Below are 5,583 nucleotides of genomic sequence, written 5' to 3' on the forward strand. Positions count from 1 at the left end.
AGAAGTATTTGGAAACCAGAAATTATTAGGGTTAGGGAGAGATGTGGGTAAAAAATAGGAATAGATTGGTGTGGGGAGGCACAGGGAGAGTTAACTATGTCCTAATCTCAATGCAGGAAATAGGTTGGGTAGGATGCAAGTAGAGAGAGAGAGAAAAAGAAGAAAGGGAAAGGGAAATGAAAAGAGACCAAAAAAAATATAAACTTAAAAATTAATATTATTATGGAGAAAAAAAAGACAAGCTATTTAGAGAGGAATGTGAATATATTGAGAGAAGGGGAGGGACATAGAGGAGTTGTGAAAAACTTAACAAAATGCTTAAAATATTATATAGGTATAAAGAGGTAGTACTGCTATTAAGGAATTGAAGTCTCAGAGGTTTTGAATTGAGTAATAAATTTGTGGATTAAGTGTGTACACAATGGGGGATAGGGTCTACTTGTTAAGTAAGGGTATATCTGAGGATGTGCAGGACAAGAGTTAAGTCACGTAAAGCAGAACAAAAGAGAGGAAAAGGTGAAAAGAATAAGAAAGGGAGAAATAAAGATCAGAAGATCAGTAGAGCTAAACAAAAAACAAAAAGATAATTTAAAAAAGAAAGAAAAAGAGAAAGAAGACAAGAAAAGATAGGAAAACCCACATTCAAGTATTCCTAAAATAAAAATTATAAGAGAAAAAAAAGTTTCTGGAAAACAATTTTATTCAAAAAAGGAAAAAATTAAAGATTAATAAAAGTTTTAGAAAAAAACAATTATAAATATATAAGGTACCAAAAGAAGAAGAAGAAGAAGAAGAAAAAATTTCTTTGATTTTTTTTTTGTTTTTTTTGGGAGGGGTGGGAAGAATCCTATATCTCCTTTTTGTCTGTAACCAGCCTCTTGTTGGAGTCTCTGGTCAGCTTGGGGTCCTGTGGCTTGATTGTTTTCTTAAGTCAGTTTGTTCGATCAGGCAGAAAAATGCTCTGTTTTACCCAAGATTTTGAGATCCCCCTCCCTGGTTAGTTTTCTGGGAGGGTGATCTGCTTTGAGAATCACAAATGAGGGGGATGCAGTGATGAGGCTAGGTTCTGGGTAGAGTTGAGGCCTTTCAACAAACAGTTGCTTTTCCCTCGGGCTATTTTGTGAAAAACTCACAGCGCCCAGCCTGGAGCCATTCTCAGGGTGTCTGTATTTCAATTGATTGTGGAGGCTGCTAGAGGGAGGGGCAGTCTCTGGCTCTGGTTACCCAGAGCGGAAAGCCACTCTTATGGCTGGCGCCTGAGCTGGGTGACTTTTCCCTGGATGGAGCTGAGTCTGGCAGGTCACTTTGCCGTTAAGTTCTTGTGACCTGCTCAATGACTCATTTTATTCCAAGGCCTGAGTTGGAGCTAGCAGCTCCTCTGAGCTTTGTCGGTATCCAAGATGGAGATCACTGTTGCTGGGGGGGAAGGGGTGGCCTTCCCTCCTCTGCTCCCTGAGATGGAGTGAGGACGTCAGGCTTGTACTCACGCCGAGTCTTGGATCCTGGGTCGTCTCTGGTCTGCAAACTGCAGGATGAAGATGTCCGCCCCTTTTCAGTTCTTGCTGGTGTTGAGTAGAATCCGCTCCCCCACTGCGTCTGGCTTCTTCGTCCCGGACTCTCTGTGGCTCAGGTATGGGTGCCCTGCAGTTGCCGCCGCGACCCTGCTGCCACTGTGGCGGCTGCTGGCAAGCGCTCAGATGTGTCTCCTTGCCTTGGCTTCCCCTCTCTTGCCTAACTCTCTGTCCTGTGATGGCACACTTGGTGTGATTCTCTGGCTTAGGACTGTTCACTGGAACTCTAAAACTGCTTTCTATGCAAGAGCTTGTTCAGATTCCAGCTTCTCCTCCGCCATCTTCCCCCTAAAAATTTTTTAAAGTTTACATATATTCATACGTACATACATATATACACATACATATATGTGTGTATGTATATTTTTTATTTGAAGTCAATAAATTTTATTTAATCATTTTTACATGTTGTAATTCCTTCACTGCCCATCAAACTGATGCTCAAGATTTCTCTTGAAATCTAAGGGAGCCCTTTTTGAAGCAAACAATTTTCAAGCCAGCCATACCACTGCTCGGGAGGCCAAAATCTAGTTGCTATGTTCAAATGGCCAACCAAAAGCAGAAACTCTGATCAGCCCTGCCACAAATCTTTTATTAGGGCTTCTTTTAGCACTATTACAGAATTACTGATGACACACCTAAAATCTTTGAAATGTCATTTTGCAAGCAAATTTTGGGATCACTTTTTAAGTCCAACAGCTTGATTCAACTGCTGAATGCCTGCCTAGAGAAAGAAAAGCATTTGCTGAAAAGATCAGTTATCCTAAGTATTATCAATATGAATTGTGAAACTGCATATATTGTATCAATAGAAATACCAGGTTTACCATGGACAAAGCCAAGAAAACCAACGATGCCAGATATTGAGTTTCTATTGCACTGTCCTTTGAACACATCAGCAGGAGGTATTGCTGAATGCAAGTACCATACAGTGTAATGTAAGTGTGTGTGTGTGTATATATATATATATATATATATATATATATATATATATATATATATATATATATATATATATGTCGTGGGGTTTGAACTCTGGGCCTGGGCACTCTCCCTGAGCCTCTCTGTGCTCAAAGATAGCCTTCTACAACTTGAGCCACAGCACCACTTCCAGCTTTTTCTGTTTTTCTGAGGAATCGAATCCAGGGCTTCATGCATGAGAGGCAAGCACTCTATCCTTAAGCCACATTCCCAGCCCCAATGTGAAGTTTTTAAGTGGCAAGATCACATAAAATAATAACAATTATTACTATTGAGTATGGCATACTCAAGTCTATGAAGTTTACCTAGGAAGCAAGTTTTGCAGAGATCCATGTCACTGCATTAAAGACACCGGTAGCAGTGCTAGGGGAGCAATCTCATGACATCCATCACAAGAGATGTCCATATTTAGCATGTCACAGTAGCGAGCAATGAACATGGGCATCTGTAAGTTCTAGTCCAACCAGACTAGGAAGGGGGACCTGAGCTGATCCTGATCCATCCCTCCCAGCCACCCCTCACCCATTGAAGACTTTAGGAAGAACTATTTCTAGGTGGTGGAGCAAGGCAGAGGCACCATGGTCTTTTACAACCAGAACGTGGATAAAGAGGACAGACCACACACATGATCCCAGTGGCCCGTGAGCTCAACCTTTATTGTGGAAGTAGAGGAATCAGAATGGATTTCTCAGGGACCGTCCCCCAACAGAAATCCATGTTTCTCCTGCAAAAGTTCTGACTCTGTCACGTGCACATTGATTTGTATAACACACCAGATAGGGACCTGTGTGTCATACACACACATGCACACACACACACACACTCAGCCATCATGGGTTTGTGTCACCTAGCTACCCACCCTGGAAATGATCATCCCACCTAAACTCAGCAGACGAAGCAAAGCCTATTCCCTGTCGGTGGATTAACTACATCTCCCTTTTGAGCTCTCCTAATGAGTGATCCAAGCGGTGAAGACAAATGCAAATTTTCTTGCAGATAAACAGTCATTGAACATTCTGAAATAGAATGGTCTCCAACATGACAACAGTCCTGGGGTTTGAACTCAGGACCCTTAGCGCGCTGTCCCAGAGCTTCTTTTTTGCTCAAGGCTGGGCATTCTACCACTTTAGCCACAGCACCACTCCTGGCTTCTGTGTGTGTGTGTGTGTGTGTATGTGTTATAATGAGGAATTGAACGCAGGGCTTCATGCATGCTAGGAAAGCACTGTACCACATTTTGTGCCCTAGGGTAATGTTTTGTTTTGTTGTTTTAAATTTTCATTGTAAATGCATTGAACAGGGGAGTTACAGTTAATAAGAGAAGTAATGAGAGCCAGTCACCTGTGGCTCATGCCTGTCATTCCAGCTACTCAGGAGGAGGCTGACATCTAGAGGATCATGGGCAAACTGGAAGTCCTGCCATATTTGTGGTTCAGTGTGGTACTGAGCACCAGCCTGGATCTGAAGAAGCTAGGGGACAGTGCCCAGGACCCAGAGTAAAAATGGTAGAATGCTAATCTTGAGCACAAAAAGCCCAGGGCCATAGTGTGTTTTGAACTCAGGGCCATGGATTACTGTACCTGAGGTTCTTCAGCTCTAGCCTGGACACTACCACATTGAGCCTTAAATATAGCACAACTTCTGGTTTGTTGGTAGTTTCATGAGCGATCATAATCTCAAGGACTCTCCTTGCCCTAAGGCTGGTGATCCTATCAGATCTCAGCCTCCTCCTGAGTAACCATACTTGTCTAGGCTGCATTGAATTATGCATCTTCCTGATTTCCTTGTCATGTCCAAAACGAGCTTTACAACATCGGTGCAGGGGGGGGAAGTGGGGGGGAAGGAGAAGGATTGGGATTGGGGAGGAGGGGGGGGCTGGGAAGGGACGTGAAGGGTAAACAAAAGGAGGAGGCTGCAATGCTTGGTAAGAAATGTACGCATTATCCTGCCCATGTAATTGTAACCCCTCTGTACACTATGTTCACAAATAAAATTAAATTAAAAAAAAAAAGAAAAAAAAAAAGAAAAGGGACAGAGTCTGACTGAGGAGAAGCTCGCCCGAGAGGAACCTCTGGTTTCCAGCTTCCAACACATCCTGGAAACAGGCGAGTTTCCAGGATCCTCTTCCCTCCAGAATACCCCCAAATCCTGAAATTGAAATCCTTCCCCTAAGAGCCCTGGCCTTGGTCCAATCAAACCTCTTTCCATAATCCTGTAATTTTTTTTGTTTAATTTCTTCTCCCTCGTCCTGTTTTTCTTTTTTTTTTTTTTTTAAATTTCTCCCTACAGATTATTGTCCCCAGGAATAAGGACCCAGCCTGTTCGTGGAAGCCCTTTATTCTGGGTGTATAATGTTCCAGGTTGGAATTAAAAATTCGCTCTCGAAGGAGGCTGTGGTCATAATTCACGTGTCCAAAATGAGTGTTTTTTTGGGGGGGGTGGGTCACTTGGGGAAGAAGAAAGACAGAATGATGTGGGACAGGAAGCAGTGGGATTTCTTTCTTCTCTGCTCACTTCCTTCCTCACAGGTAGACTTCCCTTCACAGGCAGAAACTTGTCCAGGAATCTGCTTCCCACCCCCACACACCCCATTCCAGCAGAATAGTCCTCTGGGAAGTTGAACAATCCTTGCTTTCCAGAAGTTTTTTGTTTTTTGCTTTTTTTTTTCCTCTCCTACGAGGTCATCTATCTTGACTTCCAGCTTTGCTACTTCCTCCTCCTCATCCTCCTCCGCCCCTTCTCCTGAAATTTGTGCTCCCACAATACTTAACCTAGTGATCCAGTAAACCACATCCTAAACATATCATTCTTACATGGATGATTGACTCAATGTCCCCTGCCCAGCCCATTCCAATGGAATGATTGGACAAACTGAATTCTAGAAAAGAACCCTAGAGTAGTTATTATTATTATTATTATTATTATTATTATTATTATTATTATTATTATTATTATTATTATTTTTATTATTCAGAATAACTCCAGGCTCACACCTGCCATCCTAGCTACTCAGGAGGCTGAAATCTGGAGG

General features: G+C 42.4%; 1 non-coding gene across 1 annotated transcript; it reads right to left on the reverse strand.

Moving 5' to 3' along the window:
- Nucleotides 1-2,369: 2,369 nt before the first annotated feature.
- LOC138835021 (small nucleolar RNA SNORA8) lies at nt 2,370-2,507 on the reverse strand. The gene has a single exon (XR_011374356.1). It is a non-coding gene; the product is annotated as a small nucleolar RNA SNORA8 (small nucleolar RNA).
- Between the last annotated feature and the right edge of the window lie 3,076 nt (nt 2,508-5,583).

The sequence above is a fragment of the Dipodomys merriami genome, unplaced genomic scaffold, assembly GCF_024711535.1.
Source record: "Dipodomys merriami isolate MVZ:Mamm:240054 unplaced genomic scaffold, mDipMer1.0.p SCAF_222, whole genome shotgun sequence".
In the NCBI taxonomy this organism is placed as follows: domain Eukaryota; kingdom Metazoa; phylum Chordata; class Mammalia; order Rodentia; family Heteromyidae; genus Dipodomys; species Dipodomys merriami.